Source organism: Herpailurus yagouaroundi, unplaced genomic scaffold (genome assembly GCF_014898765.1).
Source record: "Herpailurus yagouaroundi ecotype Mexico unplaced genomic scaffold, PumYag 187, whole genome shotgun sequence".
NCBI classification, from domain to species: domain Eukaryota; kingdom Metazoa; phylum Chordata; class Mammalia; order Carnivora; family Felidae; genus Herpailurus; species Herpailurus yagouaroundi.
In genome coordinates this window covers 33,498,425-33,523,128 of record NW_024412418.1, presented here as the reverse complement: position 1 = coordinate 33,523,128, position 24,704 = coordinate 33,498,425, and the positions used below count along the sequence as shown (strand labels likewise).

At 34.0% G+C, this 24,704-nt stretch overlaps 1 protein-coding gene across 6 annotated transcripts in view; it reads right to left on the bottom strand.

Moving 5' to 3' along the window:
- SOX6 (SRY-box transcription factor 6) overlaps positions 1-24,704 on the bottom strand; it is a 626,712-nt gene that overhangs the window by 407,876 nt on the left and 194,132 nt on the right. The window contains exon 1 of one of the 6 annotated variants that reach the window (XM_040495730.1): positions 16,099-16,258. The exons of the other annotated variants lie outside the window; for them this stretch is intronic. The gene's annotated coding sequence lies outside the window, so the exon portion shown is untranslated. Of the gene's footprint in view, positions 1-16,098; positions 16,259-24,704 lie in introns of those variants that run through there. 6 annotated transcript variants of the gene reach the window in all.

Sequence of the window (24,704 nt, the reverse complement as noted above, 5' to 3'; positions counted from 1 at the left end):
GAGGATAACAAAGTTGTAAGCTGTTTTTTAAAACAAAACAGAACAAAATTTTTTAAGGTAATAAGAAAAGCATTAGGCATTCTAATCAAAGTCTGGTATTTTTTTCTCTAAGCCAGTGTTAATTATCCAAAATAATAAATGACCATTACAATAAGCTAAGTCTCACAGTTAATTATTATAAAAGAAAAGCAAAAGTCTTTGCCTATCAAAATGTTATTTTTTACTTATTGCAGGTTTTCTAGATATTTCAGGGCTGCTTCCCTCCAAACCATCATTAAGCCATCCAATAAACACCTTTCTCAAACACAGTCTTCAGCTCTTAAATAACAACATACTTGGCACCTAAACACATAAAGAACAATCTACATGTTTAATCAAATACCTCAGCTTCAGAAGTTAGTGTCTCCCCTCTGTCCTTTGGTGGCCACAGTATCTTCATTGGAAGCCTCAATTACTGTCATTATTTCTAATTTGAAATCATCCTCTACCTCCACACCCTTCCACGAAGAAAACATGGCTTTTATCTTTCTCATGCACATGCACACCGTAGCAGGGGTGGGTGGGTTGGGTAGAAGAGTAAATCGCCATTTGCAACTTTTTTTTTTAATAAAATAGCAAATAAACAAGGAGTCCTCTCGTTATTGGATACTAACGCACATTCAACCCTCAAGTCGGCAGCTGAACTGCAATGTTACCCTATTTGCCCAATGTATCATATTTTCAAAGCAGAGAAAACTTCACAACTTGGAGTAAAATTTTCTGAAGGTAAAGAGATGCTATATTGGATACCTCACATGAAGTTTGTATCCATTCTAAATAAAATACAGCAACTTTAGATGTTTTGATGCTTAGGTCCAAAAAATGGATCTAAAATGAAGTCACAGAGTTCATCAGAAGGTCATTATCAAGTTCAGGGAAAGTCTTAAGGAAGGAGAAAGGGAATGATAGAAAACATTATTAGGTTATTTGTAAAGTGAAAAATAAAACATTTTGATAAGCAAAGACTTAAGATTATTAGCAGTTTTTACAGAACTCTAAGATTTGGAAAATGGTTAAAAATTTAAATTAAAGTAACAATAGCTAACACTTGTAAAGCACTTATGCAATAAGCATGATTCTAATTGCTTGACATATATTAACCTATTTAGTCCTAAAATAAACAACCCAAATATGAGTATTATTATGAATTATTATCACTATCCCCAATTTACATATGAGAAACTAGGCACAGAGAAATTAACTTGTGCAAGATTATACTAGGCAGATATGGGGCGCCTGGGTGGTGCAGTCGGTTAAGCGTCCGACTTCAGCCAGGTCACGATCTCACGATCTCGCGGTCCGTGAGTTCGAGCCCCGCGTCAGGCTCTGGGCTGATGGCTCGGAGCCTGGAGCCTGTTTCCGATTCTGTGTCTCCCTCTCTCTCTGCCCCTCCCCCATTCATGCTCTGTCTCTCTCTGTCCCAAAAATAAATAAAAACGTTGAAAAAAAATTTTAAAAAGATTATACTAGGCAGATAAACTTTAAAGACCAAGTTATTAACCACCACTTAACCTCTTAACTACCATTAAAAGTTCTAATTGAGGTTTTCTGCTTCTTGAAATTACCCCTTCAGTTCATGTGTAATTTAAATATATATATATGTATATATATATATATATATATACACATATATATATATATACACATACACACACACACACACACACACACACACACACACACACATACACACACATTGAGATTAAAACCTATTTCCCCAAGAAGTATAGATATGGACAATCAATACAATGGTGCTTTGGCTAATTGCTAAATTAACTCTTATGTAATTTCATAAATCAGTACTTTTGATAGAGGAAATCTAGCAAAGAATACACTCTTGATTCTATGAATTATGAAAAACAGCCTTACTTAACAATCATAAGAATTGTCCCTTCCTTGGTAGATATTTGTTAACTTCGTTCTGTTAGGATTAATTTGGCTTGAATATTGAATTGTTTAGACACTTTTCCACACTTGAATCACTACATTGCTCAATAGATCCCTTGTACAGCAACATCCCTATTATAGAGCAATGAGGAGAATTATAAACTAAGCAAAACCCAAAACAGATGTCTCAAGGTAATACACTACAGCTTATTTACTTATTTAAAGGAGCCTGAGCTCAGAATCTATTGAGTCTTACTTCAGACATAATTATAGCACTTTTAATTATTTCAGGGGCACGTCTTCAAATCCTGACTTTACTACTTACTAGTAGTATGATCTTGGGCAAGTTACTTAACTTCTCTGACACTAGGTATTTTTTCTGTAAAATAGTCCACCTCTCTGGAATACTGCAGGAATAAACTCAACTGACATGGTATATATAAAGTTCTTAGCGCAGAGTCTGGCAGGTAGTAAGTGCTCAATAAATGACTCTTTGTTATATAAATAAACATTGAACCAATAACAATTTTTAATGCTTATTTATTTATTTTGAGAGCTTGAGAGAGAGAGAGAGAGAGAGAGAGAGAGAATCCCAAGCAGGCTCCTCATTGTCAGCACAGAGCCCGGCACCAGGCTTGATCTCACAAACCGTGAGATCATGACCTGAATCAAAATCAAGAGTCGAACACTGAACCTACTGAGCCACCCAGGTGCCCCAAACCAAGAATAATGTAAAAACTTGTGATAAATAGCAATAATTCATGTGAAAGCATCTGCACGAAGTGCTGTATAACAAAAAATAACTCTATAAAATGTTAATTTTCTCTCTCTTCTTATCAGCCCAGAGCTGAATAGAAATAGCAGCTTGTAGGAGTATAGAAGGAGAGGTAGTATTACTGGAGGCAAATACGTCAATTACAGAGAAATGACAACTTACAGTCTGGAAACAAAGTCAAAGGCAGGAAACCCAAAATGCAGACACAAGAACTCAAAGAAGTACAGCACTTTAGGGGCCACTCAATATAGAGATAAGTAGCCTTAACAAACCCTCAACTCAAGGAGTAGCTCAGGAATCAGATGTTCATAATGATAACTCTGAGCCATCAAAACAAGCTGTTAAGAAATTCAACTTAAAAATTATAACTCAAAACTAGATATGATATAACCTCAACTATATATACATTATACCAAAATTTTACCAGGCGCTCTATCTCTGGTAATGGTGATTTTAAACATATTCTTCATTAATGTTTCTATATTTTCTAAACAATAAACTATTTAGGAAATCAGAACATACAAGTAAATTGTAAAATTAATGTTGGTTGCTTAAAGAGACAGTCTTTAGAAATCTAAGAAATATACGAATGTGTAATAGAGGAAATAACTCATACTATATTGAGCCCCTTGTTCAAATACCTTACATTGATCCTAGGACATTAACGGTATTACAAGAATATGACTGGTGTGAAAAACGATTAAATGTTGAGAATAAGCTCACTTGAAAAAGAAAAATGCTAAAAGATTCATCTTAGAGGTACTATTTTAAATAGCAGTCAATATCAACACAAAGCTTATAACAAGAACCACATATGATTACCTCTATCGTTGCTTGCAACAATTCTGACACACCCTCATTTTTAGGTTAAAAAAATGTTTAAACAACTCTAGGAAAAGAACAAAATAAACTGATAAAGGGGAAAATTTTCAAGAAGCATACTCAAAAGTGAAATGCACTTTTTTACCTTCTGAAATAGAAATTAGAATCCTCTGGGCAAATTTAGCTATTACTAGTAGTCACAGACTCTGCATAGCTGAAAAGAAAGAAAGAAAAGGTCGCAAGCAGCACAAAAAGCAAATTAAATTATCAGAATGAACCTATGGCAAATTTTTTCTTTCTGATCTACAGTGTATATCTCTTTGGAACTGTCCCACTGAACACCACATACAACTAGCAGAAAACATGCCAGAAAGCTGTATAGCAGATTTTGGAGGACTGTTTTATGTAGAAAAAGTGCTTCTTCTCCAGAAATATATATCACTTTACTGTTTTTTCCCCTAACTAGAGCTTTAGAAAGAGAAAAGTAGAACAAATAGGACCAAAGCACTGGGACACTGGAAACTCTCAATTACTTGTATTGGTCTTATTAGCAGCAGTAATAACTCAATAATAGTAGAGTGCTAATACAGATCTGAGATGGACTAAATGAAACACAGTTGCACAGTTAATCTATAGCAAAATCAGGACTGGGATTTCATTATGTGCTTCCCCACTTCCAATTAATATTCAGTTAACTCTTTCCATAATTTCACCTAAAACTTGGTATCTCCAGATCTAATTGGTGCTTGATCTGATTCAGCTGTGACTATTTCATTTCTTGGACTCCAATTTTCGGTGGGCTATAGGCAATGGACACTATTAATACAAGAGGCATTCATATTTTGTAATAAAGGAGGGTAGGTCTAAATCATACGTGTAAATTGTTTTGTTTGAAAACACACAAAAAAGCTTTCTCTCAGTAGTGTCAGTATTTTCATGTCTTATTTCTATCACTTAAATATACAAGTAAATATAATATTAAATATTTCCATCACTGGTTACTTTCAGTAAACAGAGAGGTAAAGAAAAATAAAACAAATAACTTTATTATTATGTTTGGATATATGTTAATCAACTTTTAAATTGGATACACCCAAGTCTTAGAAATGCAAACTCCTGTGATCACAAGAGATACTGACTTTATCATGGTGCTTAAAGGAAAGAAGGGCATAATAAATAAGTTTCTGGTACTGATTCATTTTCTGCTCCTTTGAATTAACTAATGCTGTGGAAATCTCAGGCAACTGCTTTAGCATGTGACTGAAATGAGTCCAAAGGAGAAAAGTATGTAGAACATCATTTAATTAAAATTTTGAATTTTTTTCTCTCCCACTTACTATCATACTAGCTATTAGTCATTCAAACTAAAAGGACTGTTTCATGTTTGCTGCTGTCAAAGTAACCACATTAGGCCACTTCAACATCTTCAGAGATGTGTGGTGTCTGGAGCCATATTGTTCTCTGGGATCAGTCCCTTCAGTATGCAGCTCTCAAGCTCCTGACCTTATTTCAAAGCTATCTTTGGCAAACTCAAAAACTCATAGGAAGACTCTGCTTATATTGCTATACATTTAGCTCTTAAGGAATGATGGTGGAGATTTTTTTTTGTTCTCATACATGTGGTTTTGCATTTAGCTTGGGGAATAGGGCAATAATGATAGTTGGAGGCAAAAATCCATTCTACTTTAATAATTTTAATGCAATGCAGGAAAAGCAAAACATAGAAAAGTTTACTTTTCAAATTCTAAGTTGAAGATGCCACATTGGGATCTTCTATGAGATTTTTTTTTTCTACCTGAATTATAGTCCCAAGACATTAAATCTGATCATGTCACTCTCCGGCTTAAAAACCTTTGTTATTTCCAATCTATACAGAACTTACCAAATTCAACACCCAGAAAACAAATAATCCAGTTAAGAAAGGGGTAGAAGACATAAACAGACATTTTTCCAAAGAAGACCTACAAATGGCTGACAGACACATGAAAAAAGTGCTCAACATCACTCATCATCAGGGAAATACAAATCAAAATCACAGTGAGATATCACTTCACACCTGTCAGAATGGCAAAAAATTAACAACTCAGGAAACAACAGATGTTGGCAAGGATGCAGAGAGAGGGGAACCCTCTTACACTGCTGATGGGAATAAAAACTGGTGCAGCCACTCTGGAAAACAGTATGGAGTTTCCTCAAAAAATTAAAAAATAGAACTAGCCTAGGACCCAGCAATTGCACTACTAGGTATTTAACTAAAAGATACAAAAATACTGATTCAAAGGGGCACATACCCCTCAATGTTTATAGCAGCATTATCAACAAGAGCCAAATTATAAAAAGAGCCCAAATTCCCATCAACTGATGAATGGATGAAGAAGCTATGGTATATGTATACAATGGAATATTACTCAGCCATCAAAAAGAATGAAATCTTGCCATTTGCAGTGATGTGGATGGAGCTAGAGTGTATTATGCTAAGTGAAATAAGTCAGTCAGAGAAAGACACTACGATTTCACACATATGTGGAATTTAAGAAACAAAACAGATGAAAATAGGGGAAGGAAAGGAAAAATAAGAGAAAAACAGAGAGGGAGGCAAACAATAAGAAACTCTTAACTATAGAGAACAGAGGGTTGCTGGAGGGGAGGAGGGGGTTGGGCTAAATGGGTGATGAGCATAAAGGAGGACACTTGTTGTGATGAGCACTGGGTGTTATATGTAAGTGATGAATCACTAAATTCTACTCCTGAAACAAACACTATACTATATGTTGTATGTTAACTAACTTGAATTTAAATAAAATCTTGGAAGAAAATAATCTACTTTGTAATTTCCTCATAACCTACAGAAGAAATTCCAAATTCCTATTAACATCTAATTCCAAAGCATCTTTCTAATCTCATCTTCTGACAGTCAAATACGCTTAATAACTTTAGACTTAAGACTTGATCTTTATTCTCTGTTGATTGTTCTTTAGTCATCTTTGCCCGATTTCTGTTCCCAAAGCTTACAAGATTTTTCTCATTTTATGGTCCTCAAAAAATTCTGTTCCCTGTTATCTCTCCTCTTCACCAAATTATTTCTACTCATCTTTTAGGTCTTGGTATTAATCACTAATCACTAATACATAGTCACCATCCTTGATCACAAACCAGTTTAGGTCTCCTTTTCCCTTCATGATATTTATTATCTTATAGTTAAATATTTACTTAATGTTTCCTCTTCCTTGGACTGTCAATGTTTAGAGAAATGAATAACATACATTTTAATTCACCACTGTATTCCTAGCCCAAACATACTTGGCATTCAATAAATATAAATTATACAGGAAGTAAAAGACACCAAAAATAAAAACGCTCTCTAATGACTATCAATGACTTAATATTTATAAAATTAATCTTCACTCAAACATCCCTCACAAATTTATTTAACATGTATCTCACCCATTTGGGTCAGTTTCTTCATTATCTTTGATAATGTGTGCTCAGTTGTTTCAAATGTGTCTGCACATTGAAAACACATGCAGCCTTTAAAAAATAGTGATTTCTAGGTCCCATTCCCTAAGATTAATTTAATTGGTTTAAGTGCAGCCCAAGAATAGGAATACTTTTAGAAATTGCCAATTGTTTTCAGTTAAGTTTGAGAATCAGGCTGGCCGACAGATGAATATTTCATTGTGGAATAATGTAAATAATATTCAAAATAAAAATATGTAGTGACTGCAAAGTGAAACTGCAAATCTTGCAAAGATGTTCATCAGAGAAGAAATACAGCGTTGGAGAACAGAAAAAATTAACAAATCAAGACTTTGCAATGAGACTGTATAGAAACCAAAGAGCCAAAAATTGGCAGGTACAACAGTTGATATGGTAGATTATTCAAAGATAATGAATTGAATAAAAAAAAATAAAGCAGGGGAGCCTGAATGGTTCAGTCGGTTTAGTGTCTGTCTGACTCTTGATTTTGGCTCAGGTCATGATCTCATGGTTTGTTAGATCGGGCCCCATGTCAGGCTCTGCACTGACAGCATGGAGCCTGCTTGGTATTCTCTCTCTTCCTCTCTCTCTCTCTCTCTCTCTCTCTCTCTCTCTCTCTCTACCTCCCCTGCTCTCTCTCTCTCTCAAAATAAATAAACATTTAAAAATAATATAACAAATAAAAAGATAAAGCAAAGTCCTTAGGAAATTTTCTTTGCAAAAATAACCCCCACTTGTTATAATGGTACCACAATATTAAAAGTGATGGTGCTATCACAATATCTGATGTGAAAAATTACTCTTAAAAAACATGCAGTTGGGGTGCCTGGGTGGTTCAGTCAGTTAAGCGTCAGACTTTGGCTCAGGTCATGATCTCACAGTTCAGGGTTCAAGCTCTGCATTGGGCTCTGTGTTGACAGCTCAGAACCTGGATCCTGCTTTGTATTCTGTGTGTATCTCTCTCTCTCTTTGCCCCTCCCCCCCCAAAATAAATATAAACTTAAAAAAAATTTTTTTTAAACATGCAATTAATTCCTTCTTCTAAGAATTAATGCACATTTAGAATTACAAATAAAATGCTGCCAATTATATACTTATTTTTATTAATTATAGTTTTAATTTTTTAAATTGAGTCAAAATAAAATCATTCTTCCCATTGTTTACCTTGAAATTTTTATCTCCATCCACTTAGTATACTAAAATATAAAAGACCTTGTATTATGTGACCTTGCCAAAGGTGCATATTAGAGACAGTTCTACTTTTTTCCTTTCATATTTTTATACTGTTTCATTTCCTTGCCTCATTACAATGGTTAGGACCTCTGACACAATGCCAAACAGGATGAAAGAGCATGGGCTTTAATTATCTCACTCTCTATCATGGAAAAAAAAAAGCATTAAGTATTTCACTACTAGATATGATGTTTGTTAGGTTTAAGTTTTTCAAAGATGCATTTTTCAAATTTAGGAAGTTACTTTCTATTACTAGTTTGCTGAGAGTTTTTAATTATGAATGGGTATTGTCAAGTATTTTTTCTATATTTATTGAAGTGATCATATTCTATTTCTCATCTATTATGTTAATATGGTAAGATTTTCTAAAAGTTAACTCAACCTTGCATTCCTGGGCTAAACCCTACTTGATCATGATATACTATTCACTTTTTATATTTCTGGATTTAATTTGTTGATGTTTCATTAAAATTTTTTTGCATCTATGACCATGAAGAATATAAATCTAAAATTTTCCTTTTTTATTATATTTTTTAGGTTTAGTAATTGGATTATGCTGTCCTCATGAGGTAGGAATTGTTCTCCCTTCCTCCATTTTTTTAAAAAAGTTCATGTAAGATTGGCATTATTTCTTAAATGTTTGATACAATTCACCAGTGAAACAATTTGGGTCTGTAGTTTTCAATAGAAAGTTCTATTTTTTTAATTAAAAATTTCAATTTATTTTATAGCTAAGATGCTATTTATGTTTTCTGTTTCATCTTGTGTCAGTTTTAATAGGTTGTATTTTTCAAGGCATTATCCATTTCATCTAAGCACTAAAATTCTTTTTTTTTTTAATTTTTTTTTCAACGTTTATTTATTTTTGGGACAGAGAGAGACAGAGCATGAACGGGGGAGGGGCATAGAGAGAGGGAGACACAGAATCGGAAACAGGCTCCAGGCTCTGAGCCATCAGCCCAGAGCCTGATGTGGGGCTCGAACTAATGGACCGCGAGATTGTGACCTGGCTGAAGTTGGACGCTCAACCGACTGCGCCACCCAGGCGCCCCTAAGCACTAAAATTCTTTAGGCATAAAGATTTTCATAACATTTCTTTATTGTATTTAATCTCTATAATTTTGTAGTGATAATTCTTCTTTCATTCCTGCTATTCATGAGCTGTGTTCTATTTTTTTTTTTTTACTCCTTACAAAAAACTAAATAAATAAACTTTACCTATAAATTTTTCTTGTTTTTGGTAGTTTATTATAAAGTGCCTAGGTGCACTTTTCCTTGCATTTCTCCTGCTTGGGGTTCACCAACTTCTTAAATCTGTAAATTTATATCTTTCAACAAATTTGGGAAATTTGGGCAAGTATTTCTTCAAGTGTTTTTTTCTGCCCTGATATTGCTCTCCTTTTTTCCTGGGACTTATATATGTTAGATCTTATAATATTGTCCCACATATCCCTAATCTTGTATTAATTTCATTTCCAATTTTTTTATGTTCTTTGAATTGAATAATTTCTGTTGATGTATTTTCAATTTCACTGACTTTTTCCTCTGTGATCTTTACTGACTGGCCCATCAAGTTATTTTCTTATTACAGATACTATATTTTTCAGTTTTAAGTTCCTATTTGGTTCTTTTTGTAATTTCTCTCTCTCTCTCTGATAAAATGCCCTATTTTTTTCCACACTTCTCTGATTCTTCATGTGCTGAGTAATTTTGTATTATATCTTATATACCATAACCATTATGTCATGGAAACCAGATTATTTTATAATTCTCTAAAGAGTGTCACTTGAGTTTGTTTTAGCAAGAAGCTTACTTGCTTAGACCCAAATTGCATATTCCATCTTACTGCAGTGGGAAACAGCTCAAATATCTGTTTAGTTCTTTTAGGCTTACCTGGGCTTCTTAAAGCCTGTCATGTGCATGCATTGTTTGGGGATCAGACACTGGGGCAAAGTTTATACATAGAATTTGGGGTTCCCTTTCTGTGGCTCCTTCTTTTCCAGAATTACCTCCTCACTTCTCAGTAGCTGTGGTTGCCCCAAAGTCTGTTCTGGTTCTCCAGGCCAAAAAGACTCTTGATTTTTCTATTGGAGTTTTATTAGCCTGGCACAGACAAGGGCCTACCTTCATGCTGGAAACCTTAAAAATGACCACCTTACCCCATAATCCTTCCTCCTTTCTTCCAAATGCTATCTCGCCTCAAGATTTAGCTTGTTTTGGTTGCTCTCCAGTATCTTCAGATAGTTGTTTTTTGAGTTTTATCCAGAGTTTATAGTTGTAACTCCCACTCAATTTTAAATGGGTTAATTAAGTGCCCTTTTCTCACTACCAAATATCCTGATAATAAAAACTTCTTGTATTGCATTAAAGAATGATGAAATGACACCATTTAATCACTCCTCCATGCCTTTGCATATTCAGAATACTTCTGCCTACAATGTCTTTAATTCTCAAAACCCTACCAAACAGAAATTTTCTATTCCCATTTACATATTTAAGAACACAGTCAAGTTTTGCCATCCTCTAAGTTTTAAATACCTAAAATTTCAACTGAGAATATTTAAATTGGAACTAACTCAGATGTCTGTCAATATAACAATATAACATAGTATAATATACTACATAGAAGAAAATAAGGTAAAGCTATATAAATTGACAGAGGTCTAAGTTGTAATTTTAATGAAAAAAGGATATGTAAAATATAATATGTGTAAAAGGGAGAAGTATTACTTCACACAAAATAAAACTGAATACTTCTATGTAATTGTGTATAGTTGTATGTGATCATATAGAAAGAGGTCTGGAAGAATACAAACCAAATTAAGGAGAGCAATGATGTTTGGGAAGAGAAATAGAACTTAGGGTGGGGAGAGACATTAAGGAAAATTTCCTTTACATTTTTCTTGCCAATAATTATTTATTGAATATTTAATAATTTCCTGCTGTATGCCAGGCACTATTCCACAATAAGAAAGTATTCATGTTTTACTTGTATAATTTTAAAATATTTTTAATTTTTTTAATAAGAATGTAAAACCTCACTAAGGAGAAATTGAAATAACAGAAAATCTCTGAGATGCTTAAAAACATGATCCTTTATCTTGTCAGTGTACCAGAAGCTCAGGAGCCTTTTAAGTATAAGTAAATGAATTTAGTGTTATTTTTAAATCTGTTCTCCTCGAGATTAAATTCTTTTTCTCCAGATCTGGAACCAATGAAGAAACAAACTGATTTATCTTTTTCCCCCTCATAATACACTCCCATTCTCTTATGTCAATTTTTCTGAGGTTTGGGGATGGCAAGTGAAGTCTAAAGTTTTTCTTTGGGGTAATTTCAGGCATCAAATGGCTGCCACCAGATAAAAATACACCAATTTTCTTATTCACATACTAAAGTAAGCATGACTGAGGAAAGTAAATCTGGCCTTTATGAACTTCATTCTTTCTTCACAAAATCAAGGAATATGTCTTTGTCCCTTATGCTGTTGACTCTCCTCCTTTTCTTAGCCAGTTGATACATAGACGAGATCATCTTCTAAACTTCAATTCTAAAATAACTTGGTATAATTCAACAGTTGAATCTTTCTCCCCAATTCCTTTTTAGAAACAAGGCCTTTATTACCTCAACAAGGAAGCCCATTCCATTTTTAGACAACTGTAACTGTTACAAAGTGTTTCTTCTGCCACTCCTGTGACTCTGGCTCCTTGTGACTTTCACTGCTAACTCAGGTTTGACCCTCCAGAGTATACACTCTCCCTATGCAGCACTGTAGCCATTTCAGGCAGCTATTGGAGTCTCTTAAAACTTATGTTATTCAGGGTAAATATGTCTGGTTCTTTTAACCTATGAGAAGCTTCTGCCAACTGCCCTAGAAATAGTGAAAAGTTGAATTTCTCTGCAACCAGACTATTGGTCCAATTTAAAAATATAAGATTTGGCTTTTACTCTAACACAGCACACAGCCTTCTTGGCTAATCATTACATATACTCCTGGCATTGGTCTTCAAATAACTATCCTTCCACTTGCCTGCACACATGTATATGTGCAACATACACATTGTCTTCCACTATTTCTTTGAAAAAAATCTTTTAAATGGGCACCAGAAGGTATTCATCCTGAGTTCATGTGACTTAGGTTGCCACCCAATGAGCTTGTACCCTCTGCTTGATCACACGAGCTATCATTCATTCACTCCAAATTATAGTACTTCATTTTTATAAGTTCACACCTATTTCTCTTTCTTTTTGAACCCCTAAGATATCAGGCAAGAACTAGCCCCATTAAGCTTCATTCATAAGCCTTAATTTAGAATAGGCTTAGCAGTGTGTCTGTTATATGCACTTAACCGTCTCAGTTCCATTTTTTGGAGATTGTTAACTATTCTGCATCTCTAGGCAATTAGAAAAAAAAAATGTTTAAGTCTGGAAAACCTATAGAGGACATCCACACCTAATTGATCCTGGTCCCTCTAAGGAGGGTCCTTATAGAAGTACCCTCCAGTCAAAATCTTTTTGGAGGGGTGAAAGTAGAGCAAATATAGTCTGGCCTAGAAAACTATACCTATGATTTTTTTTTTTAAGTTTTAGTCCAAGTTCCTATCTGATTTCTGTCCCAGTTTTCCTAGCCATGAAACAAAGTTAATAAGATCCCTACTTTAAGTATACCACAGTTTTACTCTAAGAATTGTATAAGATAGTATGTGAAAAAGTTCACATGAAAGTATAAAGTATAATAAAAATGTAAGGTACAATGTTATTAATAATAATGGAACCTTCCATGACCACAAATGAAGCACTCCATAAATTCTCTCCTTTTAACACTATGACATTTTAATTAAATTCTCTTTTTTTATCCTCTCTTTTACCTCCTTTTCCCACACCACCAACCAAAAAACAACATTTCAGCATAATCTTGTAGCCTTGGACTTTAATTACAAATGCCAGCAAAGATTTACATAGAGTACAACGTTAAGTGTGTTCTGATATTTTGGAAACCCCAGCCCTCCTCTCAGACGGGCTTCTTTTTTTTTTTTTTTTTCTATTTTTTATAACCTTTTATATATTCTCCTTAAAAATCAGACTGCCTAACAATATTATAGCAACTATCACCACTTTTAATATTTTAGTTATAGTTACCCACCTTGTAACTCTTACAAGTGACCTTAGGGGTTTCCTATGTGAATGTATCAGATATATTTTCTCAACTGTATGTCCTAAATTTTTCCAGATTTTTAGAGCCCATTATAGTGTTTCCACATTAAGATTATAGCCACTGGGGCTGCTCTATAAGTTCATAATTTGAAAGCTCAGTTCTTGCATCCAGGAATGGAGATTTCCCAGAATGAGAAGGCAAAGTGAAAAATAAGCACCAATAATGGAGAAAGCTGTCAAATGTTCTGCAGCTAGATGGAAAAAAGCAAAAGGGTCCCCACCACCTCCCTCACCCCTTTGCTAGCATTAGGTTGCATAATTTTACCGAAACAGTATATACAAACTAAACAACAAACTCCATTTTTATGTAAGTTTCCTTCTTTCTCTCAATCTCCCTTTCTTCTACTTTCTCATTCACTACATTCCTCTCCTTAATAACAGCAAATATCTATTGAATGCTTGTCATGTACAAGGCCATGTGTGCTAAATGCTAAGGTAGATGTCTGAGAACACAACAGACCAGTCCAGAAGGACAGACATTTTTTTTAATCGCACAAATAAATACATAATTTAAAACTGCAATATCTGCTTTGAAATAAACTAGAGTGGGAAGTAAGATCTTTGCAGGCAGACAAGATTTGAATTGGAAGGATCAGAGAAGACTTCCCTGAAGAAATGACATTTAAACAGGGACCTGAAGCACATTCTGATAGAGTGGGAAGAAGTGTATTCCAGTTGAGAAGACAGCATTACAGTGAAGACCTCGGAGCAGGAAAAACATAGAGGGTGTAGACCATAACAGCAAGCTGAATCAGAAAGAACCATTGCAAAGGTTTTTGCAGGGGCCAGATTGTGCAGGAGCTTTGAATATTATAATAATTTTTTGTTTTAACTAAAGTATAATAATAAGCCAAGAAAAGATCTTTTTCTTGGATCTCAACGAATGGTAAGTGGAGTTTTTCCTCCTATATAATGAACATGGAATTTAAGTATAGGTATAAAGAAAAACATGGGAATGATAAACACCAAATTCAAAAGAGTGAACCTGTGGCACAAAGAGAGGAAGATATTAAATTGAGAAAAGTTCACAGGAGGCTTCCACTGTATTGGAAAGGTTTTATTTCTTATAAATACATAGATATTTTAACCTACATTTTATTCATTTTTGTATGACTGTAATTTTCATAATAAAATGTTTTAAAGGAATTAACAAATGCTAAGAATTCACCACTTCGTTTCCTTCTCCTCTTCTTCCCCAGGTTCATATTAAATATTCCAACTTTGAGAATGACAAGCACACAGAATTAAAGAATCTCCCTTCTTATATACACTTGGTTTCCTGAGCCTTTATTTTCTAGACTTATAGCATCAGATGTTAGAGGCTCTTCCATTAGCTTCTCTTTTGTTTTATCATACACTGTAATCCTTGTGGCTTTCCAACATCCACAGAGTTAATAGGAGGATTAAATGAGATAAAGCATTTATTATAGCATTTACCACACAAAAGCTCAATAAATTTGAACTATTGTCTTCATTATTTCACTTATTGTGGTTTATATTCTCAATCCTAAATATGGTCCAGAACGTTGGAACTAAGAAAAAGCTGAGTGTATATGGCCAAATAGTGTTCTGGTGTTTTGAATGCATATACTACATATATTCACAAACACACACACACAAATACATGCATGTATATATATGTATATTATATATTTCAAATATTGAATCTATATTCAATCTTAGACACACTCTTTCTGTGCTCATTTAAGCATTAAATAACAAAATGTTAATTTGAGGCCTTTTTATTGCCATTAAAGAAATACCCTTAAAGAAAAGGTTAAAATCCTGCATTTGATGATGCACAATTAAAATATATGGTAAGCTCAGTAAGTTTGTTAATTTCTCCTAAATACAATGCTACACTGAAATGATTTATGGTTGCCTAAAGCTGCAATAATATTCAGTACCATCCATACTATGTTTAAAAGGCTCATTTTTGTAATATCGAGTAATTCATGCAAACTTCAATCTTATAGAATTGCATATTAACATCAAAATTTCTTCTACAACAGGAGAAGCAGTCTTTGATGCAGGAACATTATTAAAATCTTATCTTTTCACTTAATTTTCTTTGTACAAATAGCACAGATCCTCTCATTTCTCTTTCCTTCCAATTCACAAATACAATAAAAGCTGTCTTTAGAAAGGACCTTAAATGAAACATCACGATGAAATGCACGCTAGGACCCAGAAAATAAGAGAACTTATGACAGTTTTTGTTACCTAGAAGTCTGGAAAATATGTCACTGAATTTTATGTGAATATTATATTTTAAATTATATTTTCATACCTAAGAATTCGCTCATGTGAAAAAACAAGCTTGTCACTCGATTCTTCAGTTTGAGGTCTGGACTCCAATTGTTTTAGTAGTCATTCCTCCATGCCCACTTCCTTGTTCTTAATCACAAATCTAATCATGTATTTTTATAAATATTCAAAATTAAATATATTTATCTACTTAGGTAAATACTTTTCAGTTAACTTTTACTGATAGTCTAGGTAGAGAACTCGTTAACAAACACATTTGGAACTTTTCAGATTTGTTCTGGCAACTTGTAAATTCATATTAAACTGTTCAAACATATCAATATTCTACATGCTTTTTAAAAAAAAAATGAGTAGAAAAGATTAATTCCAAGTTTTGTTTTACTTACCAAGCTCTGCCATATTCCACCTCCCGGCCTGAGCAATGTTATCAGCTCTTCGGATACTCATTCTTGCTAAGTAAAAGGATATTTCTTCTCTAGCTGGATTAATAATCAACTTTCTAGATAGTTCATTTGTAATTCTCTTCTGGTTAACCCTTAGCATTACAGCAGTCTGCCCAACTCAAGCTAATCAATTTATGAAGCAGGAAGAAAAGGGTGAAATTCAATTGTGCAGATAACAAATGGAAAATAAAAATGAGGGACAGTTCAGATTAGGCACAAAAGAACAATGAGCCTTCCTTTCATACACTAAAAGGTATAAATCTTTATGTTAGATATTACAAAAGCACTCAGGTCATAAAGACAAGGAACAAGATACATGAAGAGAGAAATATAACAGACTTACAACAACACCAGTTCAGTGCATAGAAGCCTGTGTTTTCTGCTTTACTTACATGCAGATAAATAGACATCAGCTTTGGGCTAGGAGATCTATTTTTCTCTCAGTAAAAATGTTAGTAAAAAGGTCTAACTTTCAGGTCCTAACTGCTTCCTCTCTCAACAATTATAATGCTTGATCCCTTATCCTACAATAAGTACCATCTCAGGCTTTATGGAAATTTTCTCAAAATGTGATCTATAAATGCTTGCATCAGAATAATCTGGGCACTTGTTAAAAATATAGACACCTGGGCCCCACCTTAGAAATCTGAAGCACTCCAGGTGATTCTTAGGTAAACTAAAAGTTTGAGAGCCACTGCTCTAAGACCATTTCTGACCTCCTCTAAAGGAGGCTCCAACACAATCCTTTCGGACTCAGAATGAAATCAGTTACTCCTGATACTAGTTGCTTTGATCTTTTGTTTTGACTCTAATAACTTGGATTCTACCTTGTTTTCCTGTATTTAAATATACCAATTCATCTAAGACCATGACCCTTACATGATCATGGTAACCTTTCGCTTGTAGTTGACTCAGAAATGGCAATCTGTCCTTTAACTACCCTTGGTGTCTATGGCCTTATTGTGACTTACAGGTATAGGTATTGGTATAGTCCATCTATCCTCTAACTACCACTTGCCCCAGACTTTTCTTTCTTTGTCTACCTTATGAAACACTTTAATCTCCTGTTTTATGCCTCTCTTCTACATACATGGACCTGGTGGTGTTCACTGTCCAATCTTTTGGCTAATGCATTTTGCCTGTTATATTCACTTTCTTCTAAGGCTGTTCCCATCTCAGTGGACCTCTACCAATCAGCTCTGTGCCTGTTACTATAGAACAGAACTTGCCTACTCACATCTAGAGATGTGAAATGGACAACTAGCTACTAGATGGACCTGGCAGCCACTGGTTTCACAAACTGCTACCAAAGTTCATGTTTGTAGTCAGAATAAAGAAAAAGATAATGACTATGGGGGACAAGGGGATAGGCAAAATGGGTGAAGGTGAGTGGGAGATACAGGCCCCATTTACAGAATGAATAAGTCATGGGAATAAAAGGTACAGCATAAGGAATACAGTCAATGATTTTGTAATGGTGTTGTAGGGTGACAGATGGTAGCTACATTTGTGTGTAGCATAGCATAATGTATAGAGTTGTTGAGTCACTGCTGTATACCTGAAATTAATGCAATATTGTTTGTCAACTATGCTCAAATAACAAAAATTAAAGATAATGACTATGAAAAAAGAACTAGGGAAACCTAAAGAAAAGTCCTTGAAAAGTGGAATAGTACATTAGGTAAAATAAAGTGAAAACAAAATTTAATTCTAATCATTTGCTTTTATTTTCATGGAACCTATTAAGAAAGGCCAACAGAACAATGATTATTTGACATGGAGAGAAGGTTTAAGTAAAAGAAAAATAATATTGGACTAGTAGAACTCCAAAGACTTGGATTTCTCACGGCCTCTATCAACTCCTAGATTTGTGATCTAGATTCCGTCTCTTAACAGTTTTCTGCCTCAGTCCCTAAATACATATAATAAGCCACACCCTCCATGTCTAGGATCATTCAGATAACTAAACAAGATCATATTTATTAAAAATCTTTGAAACTATAAATGCCATATAAATGTAATAGATTATTAATATATATTATTTTATAAAGATTATAATTAAAAACTACTTCCTCCCCCAAGTTTTTATAATTAAAAACTGTTTTGTTTTATTTTCTTTAACTATAAACCGTATACATTGAAAGCAATAACAGAAGTTTGTAAAATGTCTTTCCTAAGAAAATTTCAGGAATAGGACCAATAACAGTTGGGGCAGAATAAGGTAAAATCATCCCAAAATATGAGTAAATAATCAGGTTAACCTGAGTTTTCCTAGGTCAGACACAAACCTTAAAAGTCTTACCAGAAGGACGTTTACATGAGGAAATGGTTCATTTGCATTGACACTGGTGATATTTTTCATCCAGAAATCTCCCTAAAACTACAGTTCAGTGTGACTTCAAGCAGCAAAAGCTTAGGGCATTTGTTGCAAGACATTTAGACTGTATCCAACATAGTCTAAGATTCAGTCAAGTGTTATGATTTCATTTAACTGGATAATGTGTACCTATTAACATTCAGAAGACAGAAGTCCTTAGCAGGTATACAAATTGGTTGATTAAAGTTACCTGTGTGAAGAAAAAAAGGGTTGATTCTTGACTTTAAAAATGGACACTTGCATCTTTTTAATTTTAATAAATGCATTCAACAAATACTATTGAGTACTTACTATATTCTAGGCATTGTTCAAGACACTGGGGAATATGAGTGACTAAAATAGTCAAAACTTCTCTGCTATGTAGATCTTATATTCCAAGAAATATAAGGGAAAGATGGCAAATAAATTTAATAGATATACAAATCATACAGTGTGTTAAAAGTTTATAAAGGCTATAGAAACAAATAGTATGGCATTAGGGAGATTAGGAATGTTTGGAGGGTGACAATTTTAAAATAGAGTGATCACTTTTCTAGGTATTTACTCGAGAAAAAACCCACTAATTCAAGAAGATATATTGCAGCATTACTTACAATAGCCAAGATACACACACACACACACGCATAAAGAATGAAATCTTGCCATTCTTGACAACATGGATGAATCTAGAAGGTATTATGGTAAGTGAAATAAATCAGACAGAGACAGATACCATATGATTTCACTTATATGTGGAATCTAAAAAACAAAACAAATGAACAAATGCACAAACAAACAACAGTAACAACAACAAAAGGAAAATAGACTCATACATATAAAGAACAAACTAGTGGTTGCCAGAAGTGAGGGGGTGGGGGGATGGGTGTAACAGGGTTATAACTTCAAGTTATAAAATAAGTCACAGGGATGAAAAATACAGCATAGAGAATATACTCAATAATATTATAGTAACTTTGCATGGTGACAGAAGGTAACTACACTTATCAGGTAAGCAGTTCATAATGTATATGATGGTTAAATCAGTATGTTGCACACCTGAAACTAATAAGCTATTAGATGTCAACCATATTTCAATTAAAAATTAATTAATTTAATTAATTAAAATAGGGTTCTCAAGGTAGACCTCACTGAGAAAATGACATCTAAGCAAACACTTGAAGGAAGGAAGTGATGATATTTGCTGTGATTCTATAATCATAAAAGGTTTTTCAACCAATTTTTAAATTTTACCACTTTAATAATAAATGGAAGATATCCTTATAAATTAACTTTCATGTTTATATGTCATATTATATTATACTTCATGTTATATTAGTGAAAGTTTAATATAATAGTGAACATTAAAAATTGATACTATAATGCTAAAACAAATTACGGTACATCCATATGATGGTATATAATACCATGATTAAAAATCATGTTTTCAAAAACCAAAAACATAGGAAAATACAATAAAATGATTTCTTAAATATAAAAATATATCTATAGTATGAGCCAATTTTGAAAAAAAAATTTCATTTACTCAACTATTTTTCAAGTACCTACTATGTGCCATGCACTGTTCTGGGCACTGGAAAGAGAGCAGTAAACAAGCTAGACATGTTCTTTCTTCTCATACACACACAGATAAAATACTGAAATAAAATATAGCATAATGTTACTAGAGCATGATTTTTTTATTATGAAATAATAAGGTGAAATTGTGGATTATTTTCTTTTCTCCTCAATGCTTAAATATAATCCAAAATTTCTAAATATATCCTGCATGATTCCAAAAATAAACTATAGCATATATATTGATCTAAATATTATGGTTTATATTTGCCTTGGGGTGTCTGTTTGGATAAAGCACAAAGTTACACTCATAATGTTCTGTCAAATGTATATTACAGTTTTCAATCATATACTGATCCTTATATCACATAACATCTAATAAGGTTGGATAATATTGGGTCCCTTTCTACTAATGCAAAAACTAAAAAATGAAACAGTTAACTAATTTGCCACACTAGAAAAGAAAAAGTGTTTATAATTATAACAATGTGTACGAAAGTATCTCACACAAGAGTGTTTATAATTATAACCATGTGTACGAAAGTATCTCACACAGTTCCTGCATCAAGAAATGTTGCAAATTCTGGACGCTATGCTAGTACCTTAGTGTACATCTCTCTCCAGTTATGCTGTGGTTTTGTATGGGGTTTTTTTGTCAGGAAAAAAAAAGTTTCATTTGTTTAAAATTAACCTTTAGGGGCACCTGGGTGGCTCAGTCGGTTGGGCGTCCGACTTCGGCTCAGGTCATGATCTCACAGTCTGTGAGTTCGAGCCCCGTGTCAGGCTCTGTGCTGACAGCTCAGAGCCTGGAGCCTGCTTCGGATTCTGTGTCTCCCTCTCTCTCCGCTCCTCCCCTGCTCATGCTCTGTCTCTCTCTGTCTCAAAGATAAATAAAAGCATTAAAAAAAATTTTTAATAAAAAAACAAAAAAATAAAATTAACCTTTAATAGTTATAAAAAAAAAATCTGATCTGATTCCCAGCCCCACCACTACCAGATATTAGCTTCCTTCCATCTCCCTACACTCCTTAAAATCACCATAAACACGTTAGACATGCTCGTTTAATGCTTCTTCATTCTTCCTTTGATTTCAAGTTTTTACATTTAAAAGTATAGCAAATGGCAGCTATTGGTCTACGTCTAACTAGTTGGTTTACCTTAGGCAAGTCATTTCAACTTTCTAGTCTCTTCTTATTTTTCAAATTCAAGAGTTGAACTAGATGATCTCAAAAGTCCTTAAACTCTAGAGTTTCATGATATTATTATTTCATGCCTAAAATAAATTAAAAGAACACAGCTTCTCAAAAAAAGGCTACAGCAATAAAGACAATTGACTAGAAAAAGTAAGAAAACAAAGCCCTGGGATTAAAAGAAAATTTGAAAATCTCTAAAATCCCCTGGGCCAAGTCCAGTTTCAATTATACAAAGGTTGTTTGGGGACAATAGAGAGCAAGAAATATGAAGGTTCCTTTGATCATCAAAAGATGATCCTTTTGCTTAAAAAGATAGTGTTGCTATACTCTTTCAGGTTCTAAAGCGCACGCTCACACACACACACACACACAGCCACAACCACAACCACAACCAAGTGTTTTAATATTGATGTGGAAGGAAAATAGAAGCCACTTATTTTGCTGAAATAAAAGCATTTCAAACCCAGAGAGGGTGATTTGGTTTTGAGGAGTTTTATGCAATAGCACTGTATTTAATCCTTTCCTATCACCTCCTCTCTAATACAAAACCCCAATAGCTCTTAAAATGGTAGCATTTTCTTAAGTACAGAGAGAAAAATTTGTGTTGCTTTTGCAGCAACATCTAAACAGTTTCCTGTAAACTTTCTGTGTGGAAGTCACAGAATTTATGATAAAACCCTGTAGAGTGGTGAAACAAACTTCTTTCATATTTATCATTCATTTTATTCAGTGTGCATTTGAAGGAAAACCTTTTAAGAACACCAATAATGTGAGAAAGCTACAACAACTAAATTTATTGTTAAGTATAACATCACTGGTCCTCCTGGGAGTTCAGGAAGAAAGCTTAAATCACATTTCCTAACACATTGGAGAGCTTCCCAGAGATGTGATGGCCCACAGAGGCAAACCGTCCAAAGCACACTGGAATCTCAGAGATGGTGACAAAGAAATATCACTTCGTTTAATAAAAGCAAATTGAAGTTACCCTTTTATTTTTTTAAACAAAGTACAAACTCTCTCTTACCCCATTTTTCTCCTTTCTTTCCCCTGCCCCCTCCTGTTTCACCTGACTAAACTGTAGGTATTTGTTCCATCACCTGACTTAGGGGCTGGCTAGAAATATTAGAAAAAAACAATCTACCATTGTTACATGAGACAACAACCTTTCATGTCCTTGAAGCTCACCATGACCTTTCATCTTTCCTATCCCCAGTGGTCTCTCCTAACAACTAAAACTACACTCAGTTGGGCTGAATTCCAGATTGTCATAAAAAGAACCCTGTCCTTTCAAAACAAAACCAATTTTTACACCAAGGTGGGGGAGAAACACAAGTCCATTGTTCCCTCACAGATGGAAGTTGGAGTTACTAAGGCAACTGCTCTAATCCTCCTTTTTACCACCTTTTTCACATCACTGGCCTATCAAGTATGCTACCTTTTAACTCATAAGCTCAAAAGCTGGTAGTCTAACTGGCTGCCCTAATTAGCTACGATTTTCACACTACAGACAACATGATGAGCTAATCGAAATTTGCAAAATAATGACGTACCTCCAGCAAATATTCCTCCTCCTGAGGCCCAGTCTTAGAATAACAATAATGAGACCATTATTAGAGAAGGGCATTAAAATGCTGCACTGCTGCTAAACAGAGAACTTAATTGTTCTGGTCTTGTCCATTGAATCAACAACCTATTGTTGTGGACTTGAAAAATAAAGGACTGGAGAATGGGTGCCATGATGATTGGTCTGTGCGGCCATACCGGCACTCTGTAGAATTGTTTTCTTTTGAAACTCTTGATGGACTAGTAGTTTTGTTTAAAAGTAACATAAAAGGCGATTGTCTGGATAAAAAGTCCTATTTATTGAAATCCTTAGAAGCAGTTGCATGGATTTGTTCGTGACCCCTGAGATAAAAACATACTGACCATAATAACACCATTTGTAGAGAGCCCTGTTACCACTGCCTACAGTAACGTAAGATAAGAGACAGTCTTTTCTAGCTACTGTAGGAGGAAGGAAGTACTTCTGAGCAGAAAGCAAGAATGATAAAAGGTCAAATACTGGATAAAGCTCATTAATCTCTGAAAGGGAGACTTTTAAAAATAATGCTAATTTAAGAATTCTGCACAATTGCTACAGATTCAAGCACATGTAAAAAAGGCTCACAGCTCTTTTTTTTCTTTTTTCTTTTCTCACTTTTGAGCTTCTTTCCTTTGCTTAAAAGAAATGATTAAAATAAAATGATTATTAAATAACTGAAGCAAGATGTCTCAGGATAACCTGGAGAACAAAAAACCTGAAGGTTTCCAGATAATTATTCTTATGTTCATCCCCAGTCTGTAGCAAGAATAATAAAATACTAAAGTTAAAGGTTAACTAGTATAGGATTCTTAGCAATAGAAAAGCACTGTTTACACATTGTAAAAGTGTCTTCTCTACGGAGCCACGGTACATGTTTTCTGTAAAGTCAGGTAGGTTTTAGTGTTGAATTGTGGTGGGAGGGAGTGTGCTTTTTTTAAGCAGGTATTTTGGGGGTGGGGTTCTGTTTGTTTTTTGGTTTTTTTTTTTTATCAAGTGAAGTCTGCATTATATAAAAATGTATTAAATTGTAAATAAGACCTCTTGTTTCATTCAGTATGTGCTTTGCTTCATTTATCTTCATCTTGTTAGGCTAAATTAATTAACAATCTCACTGTTACACACTTTCTCTTTTCATTACATCAAATAATGGTCCGTATATGGAGAAAGCCCTCACCACGGGAATTCTGTAACTCTACTGCTAAGAAGAGTTTCTGTGTATCAGTGCAGCGATATTAATTTTATAAGCCATTTATCAAATGTAGTTTTCATTGTTAACAACCAATTAAGTACCTAAATTCTTAACATATTACCAATAGAAAAATAAAAATTAAAAAATAAACTAAACTAGAAGTTGCAAGATACTTTTTAAAAAGGAAAAAAATTACATTGTATATCCACAACCAGATTTCACCATCTATGTCATCCAAAATAAGAAGAAACACATGCAAATTTGGCAGGTATGTTTTCACTGATACAACACAATATTGTATAAGAGGTTTAAAAGACACGCCCCAAGCTGTTCTGTTCCTTGCTTTGGAATGTCTAACGTGTGATAAATTGGATGATTAGAATTTCATTGGTAAATCCCATTATTTTAAATCTATAAGACTGAAATGTGTTAAACTCTTTTGTAAGTTTTCTTTCAACCTGAAACACTGTGGCATCTGGAGCTATGCAAATGGACAAAACAGTAAAGCCCTTTTTAATCTTTCCCTGATCAACCAGTGCTTCTTTCTCCAATCACAGCTTTGTGCGTGATATCTTTCTGCTAGCATTTCTTATTTAATTAAAACAGACACTGACAGAAGGACATGGATTAGTACTGTAATGATGCATTTACTTA